Source organism: Trachurus trachurus, assembly GCF_905171665.1.
Source record: "Trachurus trachurus genome assembly, chromosome: 9".
NCBI classification, from domain to species: domain Eukaryota; kingdom Metazoa; phylum Chordata; class Actinopteri; order Carangiformes; family Carangidae; genus Trachurus; species Trachurus trachurus.
The window spans coordinates 17,068,619-17,092,981 of NC_139895.1; the positions used below are offsets into that span (position 1 = coordinate 17,068,619).

The 24,363-nt window shown below is 42.6% G+C and overlaps 1 protein-coding gene across 1 annotated transcript in view; it reads right to left on the reverse strand.

The window, feature by feature from the left end:
* Positions 1 to 12,040, reverse strand: part of sema6a (sema domain, transmembrane domain (TM), and cytoplasmic domain, (semaphorin) 6A) — a 103,855-nt gene extending 91,815 nt beyond the window's left edge. The window contains exon 1 of the mRNA XM_083979603.1: positions 11,702 to 12,040. The gene's annotated coding sequence lies outside the window, so the exon portion shown is untranslated. The remainder of the gene's footprint in view (positions 1 to 11,701) is intronic.
* Between the last annotated feature and the right edge of the window lie 12,323 nt (positions 12,041 to 24,363).

Here is a 24,363-nt window from a genome sequence, read left to right on the forward strand (position 1 = left end):
TGTAATCAGCAAGCTGCTCCTATGACTAACCTTCCCACTATGGTTTTGTTGCACTCTTATGACCACATCATATGATGACGATATTTGAGCACATTTGAACCATGAGGTTAACTCATGACAGGGTGAGGTTTTGTCTAAAAGGGGAAGGCGATGGTCATTCACGAGCAGAGGGAAGACACGCGGAGCTGGAAGTTCTTAAAGCCTCCATTGATTACAATCTCACCATCCGTTCCTAAACCCTCCTTAGACGTAATACAATGCATCCCAGGGAATGAATAACCATCGCTAATGGCTATAAAAAGCTCTTGAGAATCAGCTAACGTTCTAGCCACTAAAATCGATATCTCCCCCAACCACAGCCCTTATTTAATCTCAATATAGTGGCACAAGGAATTAAGGATGTGAAGTGGATGAGAAATCACTCAGGACACTCAGAGCAGAATGGGAGACTTTATCCTAAATTGACTGAAGCACTGTCACTACATCCTCGTACCTACCAAAGGTTTGCAAACTCTAACAGCATGTTAACTTGCTCCAGACTGATTCACCCATACGAAAAAAAAAAAATCATCCACTCAGTTGCTATCTGGTCAGGTGCTCCGGATAAAAATAGCGCCGCTCTCCCTCTGTTATGTCAGACCGACTCCTATCATTCGCAAAGGATTCCAAATAATAATCAATTAATTAAATACTTCTCCCCTGTGCACAGCCGTTCCATTCAGTTGATGCTGTAGTCACAGCCCAGGCTGTATTTACTATAGTAATTAGTCCAGTGTTACAAGCATGGAAATCACCGTGATGAAGGAATAACTATCTGACTGCCTCCAGGGTGGGACAGGCAATGAGCGCAGTCAAACAGACAGTCACGCCTTATTATGCAAGTGGTGGAGGTAAGGGGGAAAAAACAGCCTCCCCAGGTAATTGGGGCCTTGCAGACTGCTTCTCACATACTATCACTCTAAACAAGACTGAGACACTGGTGTAATGTGGAAATGAAAACAGCTGAAAACCGCCCTAAGTGTGTGTATGTGTGTGTGTGGGGTGGGGGGTCCCGAATAAAATAAAGTATTCCATTTTTTTTTTTAAGTGAGGAATTATGAGTTGCCTCTGTGAAATTCAAATGCCATGCTCGTGCCTGGTGATAAAATGACTTCCCCTCTATTCTTACAAAAAAGTGTTTCTCATTCTCTCTTGAGCGTACAAAGCACAGCTGCAGCTACGCCACATGTGTTGCACAAAGTTATGGTCAACACGTACAAAGTAACAGCTGTTACGCACCAAGTCCCCTAGCAGTTTTACAACAGGAAGTATTTTGAACCTGATGTATTTCAAACCTAAGCTTCTCAGCTGTCATAAAGTAGGTTTCTTTATTGAGTTAACGTGTTTATGTTTGTTTGTGCATGCTTCAGTGCATGTAAAGGGCATGCAGGTGCATGTGAGAAGTGTGTGGACCTGTGTGATCCAATTATTGCTGACCACATTCTCATTCTCTAAAGTGTTGTAATGACATCAAATATCTTTGTCCGAGTCGTCTGTGAGGTGTGTGTCTGTTCATTTACCGAAGTCTAGGTCACACAGAGTCAAACAGCTTGCCTAACAAAGGCGCACACAGACAGACACGCTAAGTCCTTCACCTGTTAATGTGTGATACAAATGACTGCTGCTGCGGCGCCAGTGTGAACACACCACCATGTCGCATCTTATCGGCTGGCTACATGAAAACCTGTTTGTTCTAGATAGAGTCTGCAACAATCAACCAGTCAGCTAGAGGGAATTCAGCTGGCCCTGGATGACTGCACCTCACAGGACTGAACAGGGACACAAATCCACCACAACACAAGGGGAGGATGAAGATCAAAGTCAGGTACAGACTGAATGACAACAATAGTCCTACACCGCAGGATCAGCTCAACACTCCAAAACCCCCCCAATCTTATCTAGGTCAGAGCAGAAACTCCAAAGACTCATCCCACCTCCTTTTCTTGCTGTCTGATTTCTTTGTTGTCATGTGTGGTGATGTAACGTACTGTAACTTTGCAGTGTAAACCCAAGATGGAGACCAGGTAGTGGTGCCATGTGTTGAAAACACTCACACAATAATAGTAACACTCCTCTCTCTAATAACCAAGTCACAGAGGACGTAATAATAATTTGAAAAAAAAAAAAAAGGTTCCAAAAGTTAGAAAGCATTTAGTTTTCTAATCCCCATGTTAACCCTGAAATATGGTTTTAAAAACACCTGGTTCAGTGAGCTGTGGTCTCCTGATAGAGATATGAATTAAAAACAGAAAGACAAAATATCACTTCCGCAAAATTAGTTTTTCAGAGTTGTAAAAGGAGCCAGCTTTACTATGTAAATGATTAACAGATAGTGGAGCTACATAGTCTCACCTGCCATCCTGTGTTCCTATCTAGTTACCAGGCTAGCATTACTAGACTAGCTAGCATTACTATTTAGATACATCCAGTGGTAGCTCACATGTACTTTGACTCAAACTCACAGACAGAAAGGAAAGAAGAGAGAAACTACAGAGGGGGATGACTAATGAATTGGCTGTCGTCTGTTTTTCCTACCTGTCAACCAGCTGAGAGCAGCAGCTTGAAAGCCTTAAGGCAAACAGGATTTAATATTGAGAAAACACAAAGCAATTCTAATAACCTCCTCCAAAATCAGGAATGATTCTGTGTGATGGTGTCTGACCAGTTTTGACTCATCAAACCCTCCTCTGAGGAGCTGGGCACATAGCCATTCCTCCTTAGTCAGACTCCAAACCCAATTAAATAATCAAGGGTTCAACTGCTGTATAATACCACAATCAATAAACAGAGGATTTGTTGGCTATTTGGATGAAATTAAACAGATCCCACAAGAAACAAATACAAAGAACTTATCAGTGAAGCAGATGAGACAGTCCCAGATTAGTTGAGGATACGGGAAGATCAAAAACACCCAGCGTTTCAGTATGCAGCTTCTGCACTGGCCGACAAACCGTAACTACTCTGAGACTAAAATAGGCCTCACTGCACATTTCTCATTCTCTACACACACAATTTATGCAAGAGTGCGCACATACACAAACAAGACTCTGGCTCAAATATATGCACATAACCTCACACACCTCCACAAAGCGAAGCAGAGGCAATCGCCTCCTGGATAATCAAGTCAACGCACAAATCAAAACCTTAACAGGTTTAAAAACGTAAAGAGGCTTTTTAACAAATAACGTAAAAAAGGCCCCCAGTGGACTGTGATGAATGAATCAAGCCAAGCTTGCTGTGAACATTATCAGAGTAGGCAATGAATGAGTGCATTACTATGCAAGGCACAACTTCTCTTTTCCTGCCTCACAGCTTGTCTGTCTTCCAGCCTATCAACCTGCTTGCCTGATTACCTGCCCACATACAGAGCATCTTTTGTCCAGATTAAAGGGGCATGAATGGGGGGGCTAGGTGAAATATTATTTCTTCTCACAAGAATTCACTTGGAAACGGAGACTGCCTGTCATTTTCCGACCTGTCTCTTTTCCTAAATGTTTGCTCCCATCCCCTAAAAATTAAATTCATTTACAGCCAATTTGCATTAATGAATATGTTCTGTAAGAAACGAAATGATATTTGCAAACTGTCTGATGCCCATGCAAAATGCTCATACTGACCGCACACTCTCTGTTGTATTGGCATTTGGCTGCACAATTAAAGGACTAGTTAGTAGGTCAGTAAACCAAACCAATTCTTCCATCATTTTAAATCAAGTGTTAGTGGCCTAACCCTAACAACAGGTATGATACAGAACATGGTTCCTCAGGTTGAAGTCGCAAACTTTTCACCTTGACCTCCTTCTTGTGACCTCTGAGCAGAAAAAGGATGTTATCTTTCCTGGTTTGTAAAAAACACTGTCAGTCAATATAACTGGGGCAGCAGTTACAGTCCACCATGAGGTATATGGCAAAGAGAATTAAAAGTATTTAAATATATCTCATAGGAGATATGGTTGCCTTTCTACCTGTCTAGCTGCCAGTCTCCATTTGCCTATCAGACTTTCATCCTCCCAGTGTCAGCTCAGGCTGCTGTCACACCATACATTTAATCAGCTCAGCAGCCCTGGCTATACTGAGCAGCCTCCCAGTGCTGACTGAGTTGTGTGCATGTGTGTGTGTGTGTGTGTGTGTGTGTGTGTGTGTGTGTGTGTGTGTGTGTGTGTGTGTGTGTGTGTGTGTGTGTGTGTGTGTGTGTGTGTGTGTGTGTGTGTGTGTGTGTGTGTGTGACGTGAGTGGGCCTTTGTGAGGCCTCCACTCAGCAGAGTGATGATAAGTACTCCCAGCCCAGTGCTCTGCATGAGCTGATGGGCAGACAGGCCAAGAACACTGGGGGCCTTGTGGTTGGGCGTGTGTGTGTGTGTACATGTGTGTGTCTCGTGGTGAAAAGGGGAAGACGGTGGCTGGGGACTGGAGAGCGTGTGTGTGTGAGAGAGAGCCTGTGCGCGTGCGTCCTTCTTTTTTTCACCAGCCACGCCACCAGACCATGCCACATGGCTGCAATTTGTTCATTAACTATGTAATAAATGTACACACACACACAGAGGTAATATTGTTCGGAGTTCTGCCTGATTGGATTCTGAAATAGAGGACCCTCAGGGGAATCACTTGTAGTCTGCCAGCAACTGTGACCAGGAGAGGCCTGATTTCTTAACAAGGTTTGAGGCAAACTCTGAGGAGATGCATGTAGCCTGTATTTTTCTATTTGCAGTGTGAAGGACTGTTAATATACCCTGAAATAATATTTTCTTATGTGCAGTTTCGTACATTAGTGACTATTATCCACAACCAGTCTAAATTGTTTAGATTGCTTTCATAAGGATGAATGTAAAATACTTCCCTAATCATATTACATGTTTATGTGTGAGAATAACCACAGGTCATTGTAAAGATTTACCAGCCACCTGGAAATAATTAATATTCGCTCAGGGCCAATTGCAGCAATCTGTCATCATCATCAGTTGATGAGCTCAGGATGGATGTTACAAGTTTCCTGCTGTCTAGGATATCAGTCGATGCCTTTTTGAGCCGAGGACGTCCTGCCAGGTTTAGGGTCAGCTGATAAATGTTTGTATCACGGGATTAGAAAGCGATATTTGGTTATGTGAAACGACATAGCCGCTGACAGATCATTTAAACAGAAATGTTGCTGCGGAGGAAATCCAGAAACGTGGATAATAAACAAAATCTGTCTGGCCTCGTTTGGCACACGCATGGAAACCAGCAGTGGGGGCTTTGGAAGAAGAAGCCGCTTGTTCCACATTCAGCGAGGCTTATAGCCTCTGGGAGAGTACGACTGCTGCTCTGCAATGAGCATACAGATCACCTTACACACTGGCTTTCCTCTGCTTTGATGACTGATGCACACATACCCACACGCATGTCCACACACACAGCCATGGGGCCCTGCTTCCACAAGAGCATTAAAACAATGCATTTGCACACACACACACACACACAGAGAGACACACAACGATACCCCTTCCCCCACCTGGATTAATTCACCTGCTGCACCTGAGAATGCCACCACTATGATGTCACCTGCAATCCCATCACTTCAAAGGGACAAAAGCACTTTGGTGCAATCAGCACAAAGAGCAAACGCACCCTCTCACTTCCTCCTTTGTCCCTCTGTCCGTTAATGGTTATCCCCATGTAGACAGTCCATACATGGTGGAGGGAGAATTACACAGTTTGTTCTTCACTCCACTCAGGTATTCTTAGGTTTATGCCCAATACCACTCTCTGTGTGCACCACTCTAACAATGATACATTTCCTTTATTCCAATTCCCTCTTACTTACATTAAAAATGAGCTCTGTTTCTAAGTAAATGGTGGCAGTGTGCGCTGAGAATCCCATGATAACAGCACTGCCAGTTGCCTACTCCACAAAAAAAGCTCCCATTGGAAATGCTCACAAGTGGGGTATGATATGATGAGACAAGGCGATAATACAACCACCACATCAGTGCATGGTTAGCCATTAAAAGACCCAAATGAGATTATGAGGTCATATGGGAGGTACAAAGCCTACAGCCAAAACACGAAGTACTTCGCTCAAAGTAAAAGCGCATGTTCTGTATTCCCTCTTCACAGGGGAGAAGAAAAATTTAAAAGGTAGAGAGGAAGAAAGAAAACTGGGTGGGAAAAAGAAGGGAAAGGGACATGGCGGATAAATACAGTATAAAGAGACAGAGACAGAGAGACAAGGCTTGATAGCGAGAGGTACACCCTGCCTTGGAAATTTCCATAGCGGTCAATTTCCGTTGTAATCCATCATTGAATAACACATGAATTCAGCATGATTTACCATCAAAACATCCAACTGAGCATGAAACAGGAGGCCCGGGCCCATCTTCCATCTCAGCGCAGTGGAAGGCTTTTCCATTGTAAGGCAAGGTGAAATAACAGCCGCTCAATGTACTGTAACACACTGGAGACGCACCAGCCCCACGAGCACGCTATTCACAAGATGATGCCTACTGTGAAAATATTCTTTTGCTCTCTTTAGGATGGAGAGAGCACAGTTTATATATATGTGTGTTTACGTGCATGTGTGTGTGTGTGTGTGTGTGTGTGTGTGAGAGAGAGAGAGACTGGAAAGATTTGTGCACAGAAGGAGATACAGGGTTCACTGCTGAGATAAAAATGGAATCCATTTTGGTTCTTGAAGCACACTCATCCATGGTGTGAGGACCTGCTCGGTGGTGTAGCCTGCCTTTGCTCTTTCAATCACTTCCCCTCTTTCCTCCTCTGCTCGGTTTCAATTGTTCCGCCTTCCCCCTCGCTGCACTGTTTATATCATTTCCTCCTTTCCTCCTCAGTCACACCTCTGTCCTTTCCTTTCCTTTCCTTTCCTTCCCTTCCCTCCTCACCTCCTCCTCCTCTTCCTCTCACTTCTCCTCTCTCTAGGCAGCCAGGCGCCCCAACACTGTCTCAGGTCCTGAAACTATGGCAACGGAATGAGAGAGAAAGCGCTCTCTATGATTAATAGATGAGAGATGCAGTGCCAATCGCTGGGGCCTGGGGAGGAGGGACAGATGCACTCCAACAACACCACGCACACATGCACGCACTGTCGCAAGAGTACACACACTGAGCGCGCACAAACACACACACACCCCACTGTCGCCGCCAACCTTCCCCGACCAACCAACACACACACACACACATTAACCACCCTCAGCGCTTTGTGGTACTACACGCACAGAAAACGGGGAAAGGGTCTGACTTACACAGCTCAAAGAGACACATCGCCACAGTGAGTTATAGGCAGAGTCTAAAGGGCTAAAGGAGCAAACGAAGAGGCGGCACAGTTCTCCTGATGCTTAACATCCACATGACACACACCTCCAGCGAGCGATCCAACCACAGAAATAACCACAAGCCACAGCAGCGGATGCGGATGCGGCCCTAATGAGTCTTTACAGATTGTGGCTCTCTCGGTGACTCACTGCTGGTTGGCTCTCACCTGTAAAAGCGCAACAACAGGACAGGAACTAGGACATGGTATTTTTTTTTATGCCTTGAAGCGCAATTTACATCATCTGATCTGTAGAACAAGACTTGGCTCTTTTCAAGGCCAGTCATCCATCCATATCTGTCTGGCAATCACACAAAGCCCCGCTGCTTTTGGATTATCCCTGCAAATGCATTTCCTTTCCATTTGAGTAATGACAGGCAACCAAAGTCAGCTGTGACAAAGGTATTACCACATGTTAATGTCGCATGCACTAAGTATTTAAAATACAACATTTCCACGAAGAGAGAGAGAGAGTTGACATTTGAAGCTGATGTTAAATGTTTCCATCGATGTGTTTCCATTTGGTGTGTAGGCTATACGAGAAAGTTTGGCTCCACAACTATCTTCTCTTAGTTGGGTCGGCTATCACTTTCTAATTCACTTAATTTCCAACAACAAAGCTTTGCCAAGGACCAAGAGCCAACACGGCAACAGCCACTCAGCCAGTTCTGCCAATTGCGCCCAGCCCCAAAATAAGCCTTTTGCTCGCTCCCTTCATGCCTCTGGCTTTCTTGGCACATAAAACACGCTCAATCAATTATGCTAATGTAACGAGTATGAAAAATGTTTAACACATGGACGGTTAACTCGGTGGCTGCACCGTAGAGGCGTTTATAAAAAAGGAGCTGGAAGGGTTAAGGCTAAGTGAGAGAAAAGCAGCCAGTTAGAACAACACAGTTAAACTTGGAAAGAGGAGCACCGTGTGTCCGTGCGTGTGCAAGAGAGAGAGAACATGGACCAACACGCTGAAGCAAGTGATTAGCGAAGTGATTACATTTTCAATGAGCCATGCTGTGACTAGAGCACACTGAACCATACTGCACAGTGAGATACATTAGATCCCCAAAGTACACTGAATTTCATTTATCATCGGCAACAAACAGTGGGTGACACGTTCCAACTTAACTAGAAAGGATGAGGGGCAGTGAGCAAATAAGCCGCTGGTTCTGTTGAAAATCAAACAAACATATAAACAAAAGGAGGTACATGGAAATTTAGACACTTGCCCTGCTCATCCTGTATAATATCATCCAGTGGGTTTTCTCCGATAAAATGAAAAGAATTTATCAAATAATGAGTTCAACTTCAGAGGGTCAAGGAAATCATGACCAAAAGAAATTGAGAGCAATGAAGCAGCAGAAGGCGCCATAGAAAACTGTTTACACAGAGGAGGAGTTGTGTAATTTGTTCGAGCAGGTTACAATATCTCCCCGTTTCTTTTTATTCGCCTCCTGTATCACAGCAGACTCCCAAAACACCTGAACAGCCGAATGCGAGTGCTTAAAAAACTTAAAAAATCAGCAAATGTGTCATGTAACATCTGTGATGGACGGCTCCATTGAAAAACAAGCACCTTTGATTATGCTGACCTGTATTTCTAAAAAAACCAAATGAGCTAAAAAAAAAACACATACGCAAGCTCATGATTATGCTTTTTAAGCAACCCATCGCTGGAGCTAGATTTAGCGTTAAGGCAGTGTAGTTGAAGCAGCAGCGATTTAGAAAGATGTGAAATCTGGAAAATGGGTTAAGCATCAATAAATCTGACTGCAGATGAGTGAGAGGGGTTTGATGCTTTCTCACACTCTAATTGAAAAATAGAAAAAGAAAAAAACAGCACAAGCCCACACACCAAGGATGCCCATCAATAAAGCATAGCTTTTATAAAATATGCATAAATACACGCACACTATTGAATGCTGGGTATTGACACTGACTGAGTGAGGACCAGTGGTTAACAGCAGCTGACCGGTCTCATTGTTTATAATGGAAGGCCAATTCATTTGAACAGGAGCAAAGCCATTTATCAATTATTCAGACCTACTACACTCAGGCTGCATCTACATTTGTCCTAACTGGCACAGGTTAATACAAACTCTCTCCATCTCTCTTTCTTTCTCTGCTCCCCTCTTCCACTCTCTCCCCCTCACACACACACACACACACACACACACACACACACACACACACACACACACACACACACACACACACACACACACACACATACAGTGTGACAAATCCACATCAGTCACACACAATGCCATCCCCATTGCTATTGTGAGGGGATCGGCGGATCAAACTCTCCACGGAGAATTGCTCCAAATACAAGCAACAACTAAGGTCGCTCTGCTCTATTCTGCCTCTCCAGGAAGAGAACAGGCAGGCTTCTGTCACAAAGGTAAATCATGCTGTAATTCATGTATCAGCCCCACAGCATGTCCACATGTATAAAGTGTTAATGACGGGATTAGCACTGTGGTTTGTGTTGTTGTAGTCTTCATGAGACAGTATGGTGGGATTTACAGCCCATACAACCAACATCTCAACAAAAAAATGCCTCCAGGACATTCGAATGCCTTGAGGCTAATGTTGTAGGAGGAGCAGCGGTAAAATGTTAAAACACTCTGCGATTGCACATTCAAGATCTATGTTTAATCCCCAGCACAGTCTGTATACTGGCTGCTAAAAAAAAAAAGAGAGACAAAAAACACAAGGTAACAGATGAAAAACCAAACAGGCAACACACAGGAGTACAGATATTTCCAGCGATTTCAGGGAAAACAATGAAATACAACAGCCTTTCCACTCAGAGCAGCCATGAAACATTTCTATCTCTTTCCTTTCTATTTTTTTAAAGGTTGATAGCAGAACCATATTTCCAAAACACCATGTGCTTCTGCTGAAAGTCAGCTGGCAGGCGGCACTTTTTTTTTTTTTTTTTTTTTTTTTGCTGTGGCCATTCACCACTTTTCATATTCACCCATTTTTCTCATCATCGTTGCACACTTCCTAATCTATAACCTACATTTAGAGTTGCCCAAATCCTTTTTCCAGCTTTTCCCAGTGCCTCTGAGAGGGGGAGCAGTGGGAAGGGGTGGGTGGGGGGTGGTCTTCCATACTGGGAGAGGAGAGGAGAAGAGAGGAGAGGAGAGGGGGAAAACACATGGGAGTGACTGGGTGTTGGCAGTCAGGCTGCTGGATGTGGTCTGTGAGGCCTCTATCTCCTTTCCCAGCTTGTTAAAGCAGCAGCACTTCATTTAATCGCAAATCCACTTCTGAGGACCAGTGCAATTTTGTCTCCTATGGTCAGAATTACAAACATGCAATTGATCTTTTGGACCAGAGTAACAGTGACACACTCCACCTCCCGGTAGCTTGAAACTCCCGATCACACCCTATAGCCAGTGTTTGTGTTTCTGCCAGAGAGAGCAGAGGAAAGGTCTCACTTAAGAACAATAAATATATATATTATAATATATGCATGTAAAATGACTGGTAATGAATTCCCATCAAATCTCTCTAATTCGCATCAGCTTTATAGTAATAATTAAAATGAAGAGAGATTGTAAACATAGGCTGCATCATTAGTCTACATGTAAATGTCTGCTCTCATTCTGCATCTTCAATCGTTGCAATAAATGGCAAATGAAAATCCCATCGTGCTCCGCAATAATGGAGCAAGCACTTCCCTGCTTATGCGTTTTCATAACAAATCAGGCATGAATATGTTATTAGGCTTCTATAACTCCTGCAATTTTTCATTTTTATTTCAGAGCTGCTTGTGGTATAGCTTTGTGGCTGAGGCTGTGAAACATCTTCAGAGAGTCAGCGAGGTTGGGGGGAAACAAGAGAAAAGAAAGAGAAGCACCGTTAGCCGGAGGACAACAGTCGGTCCGAGTCCTGCAAGTTCCCACAGGCACGCTTCCTATCTGCCGCGTAGCCTCCGTGTACCTGCTACACAGAATGATACTGGCACTGTTTTTGCTTTGCTCTCGGTTCATTGTGGTTTGCCATAGGTCCACTGAGAATGACACTTCTTTAATCTATATGGGTAAACAGCATCAGAGGGATTACGCACGAAAGTCTGTTTATATCGGCAGAAAGCGTCTGCCCTGAGGAGGAAAGCGTCACAGTTCTCATTTTAATCGAAAAGCAGACACTTTCTGTTTTAATAACTTTTTTTAAAATCGCCCTATAAATACGCGAAATCGCCCCAAGTTGATAAAGTAACCCGGTGAGGCTTGTGCACTTGTCGCCCGTCAGCCTAGCTGGATCAGAAAACAAGCCTCCGGGGCTGGAGGAGGTCTGGTGTACAGGCAGCGAGCGCACCTAAAGTTTGAAATAAACAAAGAAATCTTACCTTCAGCTCATGAATGGATATGCCTTGGAGTGGTTACACGGCTCTGTCCTTTAGTAATCCATGAGATATGGCTCTAAAAGCAGTTCGGATGATGCTCGTTTCAGAATAACAATAACGAGCGCTACTTTTCTCATGCGCTTCTTTTTTGTTACATGCCGCGCACAAATCACACCTCTTCAAATCGGAATATCCATCGGAAATCCACACTAGAGAGATTGGGGTGGGCAAAAAAAAGCGACGTTTAGGCTTTTAAACTCCTTTCAGGTGAGTGAAACGGGCGGAACCAACCGGGTGTCCCAGCGCTAGCTACGGAGCCTGAACGCAGTCCCTTCCACAAAAGCCGACGGTCATCCTATTTGGAGATGAAGCTTCTTACCAGACTGGAGCGGAGCGCAGCGAGCCCAGCTGTCACCCACCCGCTACACACATACACACACATACACACACTCCCTCTCACACATACATACTGTAGGGAGGAGCTACGGCTCTGGAACGGGGAGCTATTGTGTCAATGGGTGCCAGTTATGGACAACTGTATATCTATTTTTACGCAGCGACATTTCATAAGAATGCGCGTCGGAGAGGGAGAAAGCCTGAGAGCTATTAATAGTTTGTTCACAAGAGGGGGGAAAAATAATAGAAAAAGAGAAATAATGAAGGGGTTAGTTAGAAATTCAAATGAGATTAAGTGGCGTTTTGTGGCCGTGCAGGCTGCTGCGCTGGCTCTGGGTCATGCAAACTGTCAGTGGTAATTTTGAAGACACAATAAAGACGCAGGTTCTCCTTCATGCCGCCCGCACCACCCCACTTTCTGCACTGTTTTTGCGCACAGCCCATGCGAATTTGATGAGATAAGGCTTCTAAGACCTGTTTTGTCTTGTCTCTGGTCCCAGGGCTGCCCTTACTCCCCTGGTGGTCCCCTCCTCCTGGTCACAGCCTGTCACGCGCATACGCACACATTCTACAAATGCTTTTTTCTTTCTTTCTTTCTTTCTTTCTTTCTTTCTTACAGTCACAGGGTTTTTCACAAATGGGCCGTCTCTTTACTTGGCCCTTGATCTAATCAGAAGGGTCATCGGGTAAAATCTGAAAACAATGGTGGAGTTCAAAAAGTTGTTGCTTAAATTTATGGTACACTGAGGCTACAATCTGATGTTAGGAGCATGCTCCACATACCCCTAAACACACACACACACACACACACACACACACACACACACACACACACACACACACACACACACACACCAAGCCAAACTAATTTGTCAGATTAAAAACTGCAAGCCTGCCACAAAATACAAACCTAACTGCTTGCACATGCTCTCAAATACAAACACACATTATATTGTAGTGCGCAAACACCTGTGTAGACATCTAGATCGTACATAGATACACTGTACGAACTCCAGAGGGACGTAGTTAATGCGTGTGAGGCTTTGGGCCTGTCATTATATAATAACAGGCCACCTGTGAAAGCAGTAGTGTGTGTGTGTGCGCGTGTAGGTGTATGTGTGTGTAATTGTGCTCCTGAGTAGTAGCCTGTCAGGCACTATTGCTGTCTTGTAACTGTAACAGTTCAGTGCAGTGCTGCCTCCACAGGCTCGATGCCAAACACTATACCACTGCTCTTCAATGTAAAGTAAAGCGCCCGTGCCTGCCAGCCCCTCTCCTCATCTGTTATCATTTAATTTTCTGCAAGAACAAAACTCATTTACCAACACGCAACTCAACCATCACAAAGGGCCATGCAACAGAGGGAGAAAACATAATAGCTCTAGTGTTGTTCTATCATTCCTGGAAGCAGATATAGAGCCTATTTATTTAAACATGTCTAATCATAAACAGACTGGTGTTCAATCTGGTTAAAACATATGCAAAAATATACATTTCCATGCAATTAACTGCTTAGAGTGCATTCGCATATCATACATCACATCAATACGGTATAATGTACACAAGTCCTCTAAGAGTTCATTAAAATTCTGCGTGAGATGTGTGCTGGAGTCTTAGTTTACTGTGCACATGCAGGTGAATCATTATGGATAGTAGACACCAAATCAGATGAGGAAAAACATCCAACATCAATAGTCATGCAAATGCTGTAAGCCTCCAACCAAAACAAACTACATGCAGCCCCTTATTTCACACACTCTAACTCTATCTTTACATTCTTTAATCTCTCTCTCTCTTGCTCTCTGTCTCACTGGCTCCTCTCTAACTCTCACACACACTTTGTAGTGCAAGTGTTGCAAAGTGTGGGAGGCGGGCAGGGTATAAATCGAGCTCAATAATGTCAAGATACACACCAGTTAGTTTGAACTGTGGAAATATGCTCGTGTCAGAGCTTATCTCGCTTTATCTGCCTAAAGTTGTGCCAGGCACAGTAGGTCTCTGTGTGTGGAGGAGAGGCAGAGCAACCATCACATCCTGGACATGGACAGGCAGCAGGCGCACCAGCAGTTCTTCTGGGCTTTTTTTCATCTCCTGACTGAACCACAGCAGGTCTTATACCTGCCTGTCTCCTCTGCTATCCCTGGAACATGATCTAAAAGCATCAAATGTTTACTGCTGATTTCACTGGTTTCCACTTTAGGGCTAGTTCACAATTTAGTGCTGGCCTGGATAAACAACAAAGACACAGTGCCAGCATTCCTCAAGACCCTTAAAATCTTCCTAACAACCCGCAGTTCCACAATTTCCTGTGATTCTGACACCTCACCACTCTTTCCTCTCCTTCTCCACTATCACACCTCAGCAGTGGTGGAGCAAATATTCACATCCTTAAACGAAAGCACCCTGCCAATAAATGAACGTGGAAATACTTAATTACAAGCAAAGGTCTTGCATTCAAAAGGCAAAAAGTAGAGGAGAAAAATGTACCTTAAAAATCAAAAGTAAAGAAAGTGTCACCAATATGGAGAAGATATTATCATGTGTGACATCAGTACATACTGATTGTGTGGTGTATTTAGCATCTAATCCATCTACTTTATATGTTGAATTCTTTCTAATGTTTCTCTTTCTTCTTCTTCTTGGTAAATATTTGTAACTATAGAAGTCCAGAGCTTAAAGCAGAAGTAAGTGGTCTGGTCGTTTTCGCTAATGCTGCGTTCCAGGCAGGCTTTTGAAATCGTAAATTACAGCTTCAAGTCACAACTTACGACTTTGTAGCGTTTCAGGCAACCCACTCGTGTTTTTCCGACCTGTTTTACCGGTGAAAGTCACTATAACGGCCACTCGTAACTTCCGACCGGTGAACTCGTACCAGATCGAACTGGTACCACTTCACGGTCGGAAAAATACGAGTTTCCTTGAACGCACCATAACAGTCACATTCACGGCGTTCCTTGGCTGCACACACACAGCCCTGCATGCCGTTCTCTCTCCTCATTGGATAAAAACTGTAGGATACGATAAATGTTTTCTCTTCGGCTCAGAGCAGAGCAGAGGGACTGAGAGACCCGTGTTTCAGTCCAAACACTCTATGTAAGTGATTGCTGTCGGAAGATATAACTATTTAAGACTTATATTAACACAAATATATCACTTACTTCTGCTTTAAGGAGATGTATCTAGAATCATGTGATTCTACAAAAGTCAGAACTTTGACACGTGTAAAAATGTCATTGCTCAGAAAAACTTACCATTGGACTCGTCAAAATTTGAGGTCTCAGTCTGCTTGTGCCTTGATTCCTGTATTTGAAGCCCACTCAGCAGTGTGATTTGCGCTGGACAACTGGAGAAACATCATTTGTTCAAACTGCCACTGCTGCAGGAGTCCTAATGGCCGCTGCTCACCTGTGAATCATACACACAGCAGAGAAGCAGAACGTTGCCCATTTACAGTAGTTGCTGCCATTGTACCTTTGCTGGCCAATCACTGGATCTGTCTGTTTTCTCCCCTCTTAGTGCTTTAATGGGCACTGCAGCCTGTTTATTATCCCCAGTGGGTGTAAAGTGACAAAGAGTAAACATAGGCCTACTGTATAGTTGCATGCAAAATGTGTGGCTAACACACTGCTGCTTTCTAAACATTTCCCATATGTGACGTCCCCAAGCACAACAGCTGGATCTGCATTCATGGCATAGGCTGCATTCTGCTGTTTGTGTCATCTCATAATTGATGTTCGCTTACGGATCATTCTGAAAACAGACAGGAAAGCAGGGATTACAAGGATCTAGTCTAACACTGGTAAACAGCTACAGGCTTGACAGCGATACTGTGGGTATTTGAAATAATTGTTCAGGTGCAGCATTTCCAGCAGCAGAAGAGGGACCAAAGCACCCTGTTCAAGTAAAAGCAATGTTCCTCTGCAAATTTTTTAATTCACATCAAGTGTTAATGAAAAAGCCAGCTAAATCACTGTTCACTGAGTGGCAATAGATTAGTTTATCACTTTGGTAATTACATACGTGTTCCTTTGTAGATGAAAATGAACTATTAACAGATGTCTCCTCCGAAATGCACTTAAAAATACTTATTAATTGATATTCTATGCTTCTATTGACCAGAGAAAGTGTATGAATACAGAAATCATACCAGTTTTCTCAGAATCCCATTGTAGTTTGTATAAAAGTGTGATTGTTACAGGTATTGTAAGAAATTTCCATTCAAAAGGTACTGTCTCTATCCAATGCTTTCTAGTATATGGTTATGCACTCACTGCAGAGCAGGTAGGATCAGGATGATTAAAATTAAAGTATACTGTGTAATTTATGAGCACCGATAAATGTTTACTCACATGAGTCTCACAATCTGCTTTTCGTCGGCAGAAACATTTGTTTGAGGATGTGGAGCCCATAAATTTAAGATAGGCAACAGCATAAACTACACCGAGGATAGAAAAATAAAATGTACTTTGTTCAAAATTCCACATGGGTGTCCCAGCTGTATTCTAGGCACTTAGGTTTGATGGAGAGAAATCATTTAGCTGCCATCACTCAAAAACCCTTGAGCCCGTTTCAATCACAGGTTCATCAAACAATATTAAAATGGAGCTGGAATATCAACTCAGCTCTAGAAATAAACCATGAATTCATAGGTGTTAGATACAGCAGGTGACTAGTGATACGCACATCTACCACAACTGTCTCCACTGTGCTTACTGGTGTCACAGGTACAAGAATAATAGAAAGACTGAATAAAACTATGGATTTGTTGGTAGGTATCCTGTATACTCCTCTGTGTATGAGTGTGCTTGTGTTTATTGCACATCCGATATGTCGTCTCCCCATTGTGACTTTACTGTCAAACACTTCAATGTAAAGAGCAATGTTCAACAGATACCGGATGACAGAGTGTCAGTTTCTGCATAAAGGCAAGGAGTGGGAAAAAACAGAATAAACTAAGAGTGTGTTGGCCCTGAGCAGATGAATAATGATTGTTACACACCTGCCAGTTATGTCAAGCAGGGAGTTGTCACTCAAATTTGCACTAATATGAATGTGTGCAGTGCACAAATGCACACTGACACAGATTAACACACATCTACTGTGTACAGTGGTACAAGAACCCGCAGTTCGAACATGCACACACACTTTTAATTGTTATGTATTATGCTGATTAGTAGTCAACAGTAACTATTACAGGAAATAAGAATCAGTTGTTGTCACAGGAAGAGCGTTCACATTTCTGCCACCATCCAGCTGGCAAGAAACACTTAAACACCATTTTAATTGGTCTCTGGGACAATTCAACTTGACAGAACATTTTCTTTTTTTTTAAACCACACCAGCACTACCTGTTAAAGGAGTGCTGCTGTTTGCCAAAGGTAAATCATTTGTATTCAGAGATGATTGATTGCTATTAAACATTCATAAAGCTACATAAACATCAGCCACTTATCACATTTGTCACCTCTAAACATAGTAAGCAACCCTTGGTGTGAATGTGTATTCAACATTTTTAATGATGTGTGATGATCATCATCATTAATTATTATTAACCTGCTGACATTGATTTTTTTTCCTGATGCTACATTGTCCCTTACTGCACTTTACACAAACAGTGCCCTGTTTTATTTGATTTTATTCATTTTGTCAAATAAATTAATAGTATTTCTAAACAAACAGAGGTGCAATTATCTGTAAGTAACACTCTCAGCTACTATCAGCAAATATGCTGTAATAAGAATTTATGATGATATAATACAGGCATAAATTGTACTCCCACTGACTCACTGCAAAAACTCTATTTCTATCCTGTCATCAATATATAGTCAACAGCTGCCAAAAATATTAAAAGCCCTATTAGAAATTGGCTCAGAGTGTAAGCCAGAGATATCAACGTCAGCACATACTGCATATCCTGAATGCATGTGTATGTTTGTGTGTGTACTCTATCTTTGTGAGGACCAATTAAGGGTTAACGTTTGGTTTTAAGACTGGGTTCAGAATAAGGATCATGGTAAAGTAAAGTGTTAGGTATTTGTGATGGTTCAGGTTAAGGTGAGGAGCTAGGGAGAGCATTATGTCGATGAGTGTCCTGACGAAGATAGCAAAGATAGAGGTGTGTGTGTGTCTGTGTGTGTGTGTGTCTAATGGCAAAATGATGTCAAGCACGGCTGAGTAAGGTACAGTAAGCAAAGTACTGTAAGGCAGACCATATACACACACACACACACACTAGCCCACTGGGCCTCGCCCCAGCCAGCTTCAGTTTCCTCTGTGCATCCAGGTTTGCATGAAAGCCATGAATAAGTCAGCATTTCTGCATGATAGGTCTGTAACTAGGAGTGACAGTTAGAGAGCATAGTCTTTAGAATTTCAGAATGGGCTTGTTGTGCATGTGTCTGTAAGTGTGTGTGTGTCTGTGTGTGTTGGGGGGCGAGGGGGTCGCTCGTGCATGTGAGCAGCATGTGTCCTCCCCCCTCCCTCATCTACCCCACAAATGGACGTCATGCTGAAGATGAGGTTTGAAAGAGAGACAGAGAAAGGTTGTTGACGTCAGTTGCAAATGGAGCTGTAAACTGGAGAGGGAATATACCACTGAGGGCTGCAGGTAAACAAATGGGTCATCTCGAAGCCGACCTGCAATCTTACTGCATTTATTTTCTGTCATCTACGATACAATATTCTACTGTAGGTTCTTTTTTTTTTAAATATTGACCAGATCCCACTGCCTTTTCTAGCAAATTGTACTTGTTGAGGTGTCATCACATCACCTAAGTGAGGAATTACAGTTGAGTGATCACAAGTGGTTTTATAGTGCATGTGGGTGGGAATCATACTCCCTTTAGTTTAGGCTATTTTAACAGTGATGAATGAATCTCCCTGCTCAGATATGATTATTTAGAGCTCTTATATTGTCTATTAAGTGTCGTACTGAATTGGGGATTTATGGATCACATTTGATTGAGACTGTATCCATCCTCATCCATGTCTAAACTATCTGTTAGTTGCCTTGGTTAGATGTTGACAACACAATAACCTATAAGCAGACGATCAAATACTTTGATTCTGACTCAACTTCAAGAGTGTGGGCTTCTCTGTATTTTGACTATTTGTTGCTGTGTAGGTGAACCGAGCTATGACAATGCACAAAGTGTTTTGCAAATACTCACAGTATCCCAGCCCACTTTGAAGACAATAACATTGGCAACTTCAAACACATACACAGTATAGTATATACTGTATATATATACATTATATATGGTTTAAACTTGCGTGCTAAGAGGATGTGTGCTATTGCTTTGTATGCTGATAATTCATGTGTTAAATTGCTTTTTTAACAGGCTGGCACTAATTTCTCCTCGCTCCTCCAAGCTCTGCTCCCACAACCAACCACAGCCCAGCTACTGCCCCAGGCCAGACAAACTGTGCAAAGTACAGACTAGACAATGCCTCACTGCAACCAACTCCTGAGTTCAGTTTCATTTCAGGCCACTCTGCCCGCATGCATCTGTTCCCTGTGCACATACAAGTTTTGATCTGAGCCAGGAAATACTGGTTCTGCTTGTCCGGGTTTTACTTGTGAGAAAAATGACCAAAAAAAGGACAAGCTGAATTATCATCCATTTTATCACAGTGACATTGCAGCAATGTGATTCATTGATGTGAGAAATCAATTTTGTAAGGGGAATAGTTGGAAAGTTTTTATCGTCCATTATACATCTTTGCGGGAAGCACAACTGACCTTTGTCTCCTTGCTCTGCCGACATGAGCAAGCAAGATATTTGTGTACACACCGTGGAAGTACAGTGTAGCTTGTTGCACCTACGAATGCATATCAGGTGTTGAGTGGAATTGATTTTATGAGGAAATGATGCTGCTGAGCGGTGTCGCTCAGAGGAACTCCAATGGCATACAAAGTGGAAGCAGATGTTCCCCTGACATTGCAGATTATTATTCCCATCTTCATCCCAGCTCAGTTGATCCAGATCCAATTCCAGATCCAGATCTGACCCCAGTGTTTCAATTCTCTTGCTGAGCTCCAGCCTTAACTCCACCTGGGTGGCTGAACGTGAGTATAGCACCTGATTTAATGACACACACGCGCAGTCCCTACTGAATAAGTTATCCGGCCTCTGCTTACACACCCATAATGCTCATCTATTTTTCAGAAAGGGGCATTTCTCTTGTCTTTACCTCTCACTCCTACTATATTTGCCTGACTATGTGCCTCTGTCTTGGTGTCTCGATGACTGTCTGTGTGTAAATAATGTTATTTTAAGGCCGATTATTCTTATTCTGGTATCACTGTCATTGGAGTCTTTTATATTTTCTCTGGAGTTTTCAAGGGGTGTTTCTTTTGAATTGTGGTTGCTTTTTTTTGTAGCTGGTTGGGGGTGAATAGCGAGGGTACACCTAACAGCAGCAGGGGAAAGAATGGGTTGAAATCGGACTTTGACCTTGAAAGAAATATGATATTTGGATTTACAGCAGACTTTGATAGCAGCTGGATAACTCCGCTCTGTGAGAATGAGTGGCAAAACAATCTGCTCCCCGTTTATCATCGCTTGATGTATTGTAGTTTGTACCACAGGGGAACAGCAAGAACACATTTAGATGCATAATATCTGTCGCTTTTTTAACACTGTCATTGGAGAATAAATGTCATTATGATCAAACCCTCTACGTTCCACCACAGACAAACCTTGGCTTTGAACTGCTAAATGATTGATGGGTGAGATGAAAGTGAATGTAGGTCACTGTGGGTGAGGGTCGACAGAGGCAGCATAAATCAGACATGGATAATAACCAGATATCATGGAGGATAATGACCCAACCAGAGCCATTACAGGTATATTCAACAGCCATAGCTCACCAATCTGCCATATCCTCTAAATGCTAGATTGCACATATACTACTAAAGGAAAATGTGATAGCTAATGTCAAACTAGCTGCAACTTTAAACCTTTTTCATGTAGCCTAATGACTTTGAACATCAATATATACATGTATATATACGTGTGTGTGTGTGAGAGAGAGAGAAAGAGAGAGTCGTGAGATTCTCTTGATAAGTGTTTTTCAATTACTGTTTCTACACTGTATCTAATTTGTTATCAGATATGTGTTGTTTGAGAGAGACGTGTTCTGGACGTCTGCTCTGTGATCTCTGTTTAAATCATGTAAAAATATTCTTGTCTCCTCATTAAGCAAGTTCACTCCACATTTCCTCAGACAGGAGGAGGCAGCCAGACAAAGAATGATGCCAAAGCATCTGATGATAAAGAGACCTGAGTTCAAAGGAAGTCAAAACACATCTAGGAAAATACAGCTCAAATAGGTGTGAACCACTGAGAGTTACGGCTCACAAAACAGCGCGGCAATATAAAGAATGTGCACAACTTTGTGAATTTGTGAAACTTTTATGTAAGATGCAAATCAGTCATTTCCAGTCTTACTGTACTGTATGTGGGATACATACAGAGAGAGTCTTTGCTTAAATATTGAACCACCATGTTGAAATATTGAAGTGCTGTTTAAAAAGTGATTCAAATGAATCAAGTGTTGAGGCGGCAATCACATTTTTTGCCAAGATGGCTGAGAGAGTTTGCTTGAAATTTGCGTGACACAGAATATAGAGACATCAAATAATCACCTCTGTTGAACAGCTTTGTCAATACCCAAACTTACCCATTATTCTACTACAGTACATTGTTGTGTACCATGAAATATTCATGATGATATAACATCTATATTGCATTACCACTTGCCCCAGATTTCAGCTGTATTTTTGACACACATTAGGCTGTGCTCTCACACTCACAGTATACAGCCCGTCTTCCTCCTTCTTGCTAAAAACTCACCACAGATCTGAATTTGGTTCAATCTCCGTCTGTCTGTGGATGCAGCACTGGCTTGCATCTCTGCTACAATCTGGAGATCAGCTGCAGACACAACAAAAGGTCTCGGAAAGAGGGACCCCTGAGTTCTCTGTATCTGTGGGAGGAAATGACAGAGGGAAACTGAAGAGTGATGTAAGCCTATCAAAAGAGCAAAAAAGACACAAATAAAGGGCTGCGAAAGGACAGAGGACTGGGGAACAGATGGGGAGAAAAAAAGACTTGGATATCATGAAGGCAGACTCCCACAAGGAGAAAAAAAAGGGAAAAGGCTGAGGGCCATAAAGAGCAAAAGCTGGTGTCAAGAGTAAAGGGTGAAGAGAGAAAAGAGAAAGTTCTGTTGTCAGCACAGAGAGGACGGCAGGTGATGGGAGGATAATAACGGAGGGAGGAGCCTGCTTGACCCCTTCTGACCTCTTTCTGGATTCGGCTGCTGGGAAGAGATAAAGGAAGTGGGCGCAGCGAAGTCCTAATGTGATGGGATATCCTGCCGCCTGCCTGCTAACCCGTCTTCCTCTGAGGGTAACGTCTGTTCCCATCGTTTCACCATCACCTCTGCAGCAGCGACACAAACACACAGAAAGTACTCTCACTCACAGACACCGCGTGCAATGACGCACACACGTTTGCACGCACGCGCCCAGATGGATTCATGCACTGATGTACGCAGGCCTTCACACAAGCTCGGAGCCAAAAACACACCCGTGCACTACTACACACATGAACACACCTCCAGTTGACTCAACAACATTCGCAGCCAAGGACGCTTTCACTCAGGTCACTGCATTACGCAGAAATGAAGGACGGTGTTGAAATTATTGCAGAGGAGAGGAAGAGCTGGTGGATTACAAATACAGAAAGTCTGCCAGGGATGGCACCAACAAAAACAATATTATCATGCAGTGCAGTGCAGCTGGTTCGGTTTACTGAGTGCAAACAAAGACCATTATCCATCCCAGTGCAGTTTAACACATAGACACTAAAATGAAAGCTTATCGTTTGACGAGTGTTTAAAGGATACACATAATTACCCAGAGATGAAACTATTTATCATTTTGTGATTACTGAAGCCAAATGCTTAATGGCTAGTCTTTTCAAGAGAACAGTTGTTTTATTAACCATTATGATTCATTATGGTTAGTTCGTCATGTCCCTGTCTGTCAGACAAAGTTCAGCAACTTGTGGGTATTTTCTCTGTGGAAAAGCTGCCTTCCCTCACTCCCCCCACCCATGAAACATCAAAGCGCGGCCACACTGAAACTTCAAGCCCATTTTGGCATTGCCCTCCTACCTCCAGATCCAGTAATTACAGCTCATACAAGACATCAACATTATTACTCGTCAAAACCACAGTATAATAATACCACAAAGCACTTCAAAGAGACAACTCACATTTCAAGGGAAAAATAAAAACTCATGGATTATGCATTAGGAGGGACTGATTCAACCTTCCGAAGCAGCTGGGGCGCAGTTCACATTATCTGGAGCGAGCCCCAAACTTGATAATCAACATTTATGTTGGTGTAATTTGAAAATAAATTTTACATGATTGTTAAAACTGAACAGGCCAGTGGTTTCGACTGGTTTTCACCAGCCTGTACTTTGCATTTAAAATGTGGTGCCTATTTCACATGGGATTATGCAGCAGCCAAGTGTGAGTATAGAGGGTGAGGTCAAATTGCAGTGCCTTGACAGTCAGGACAGCCTTGCCATCAGACATTTTATATGTGTCAACACTGCCCTCTTGTGTTTAATGTTTACTCAATAAAAATAATGCAACAATCTTCTTTATATTATTGTCTTTTGTTGATTAAAAATCAATCATTAAAAATCAAGGTGTTCATGAACGTGAAATTATTATTTCCATGTTTTCTTTCAATCCCCCCTTTTTAGGAGATAAAAGGTCAATTTTATCAATTCCACGCAGGGAAATTATTTCACAGTGCCTTAATGTGCAGAATAACAGAGTATCTACAACACACAAAATGAGGCATGAGGAGAAAAAAAACAAAAGATTCCAAATAAAAAAATGTCACAAAACTCACAAACCAATACTGTCTTGTCTCCTGCAAATAGCGGTGTTATCAAAAACAAAAGCGTGTAATATTTTTAAAACGATTTGCTCTCACGACTCTGTGTATCAGTGTTTGACAGAAAATGTACTGGTCATAAAGAGTAAGACAATTTGTATCACTTTAAACTTCACCAAATATGTTTAAGTGTGTATTTTACTACTACTATCCAAAACCTATTATTACTGTCATTATTTAAAAGCAGTGATGACATCATCAAAGAGAATCCCAATTTAGTTTTATATTTTCAATTTAAAAGGGAGAGTGTAAAGCAGAGTGTTTTGTTGTTGGCAAGGGCACCCAT